Below are 298 nucleotides of genomic sequence, written 5' to 3'. Positions count from 1 at the left end.
CCAGCTTTTAGCTTTGTTGATTTTTGCTATGGTCTCTTTAGTTTCTTTTGCAGTTATTTCTGCCCTGATTTTTAAGATTTCTTTCCTTCTGCTAACCCTGGGGTTCTTCATTTCTTCCTTCTCTAATTGCTTTAGGTGTAGAGTTAGGTTATTTATTTGGTTTTTTTCTTGTTTCTTGATGTAAGCCTGTAATGCTATGAACCTTCCCCTTAGCACTGCTTTTACAGTGTCCCATAGGTTTTGGGTTGTTGTGTTTTCATTTTCATTCATTTCTATACATATTTTGATTTCTTTTTTG

This window comes from Cervus canadensis, chromosome 23 (assembly GCF_019320065.1).
Source record: "Cervus canadensis isolate Bull #8, Minnesota chromosome 23, ASM1932006v1, whole genome shotgun sequence".
Lineage (NCBI taxonomy): Eukaryota > Metazoa > Chordata > Mammalia > Artiodactyla > Cervidae > Cervus > Cervus canadensis.
The sequence above is the reverse complement of the archived record's forward strand: the minus strand, read 5'-3'. Positions refer to the sequence as shown.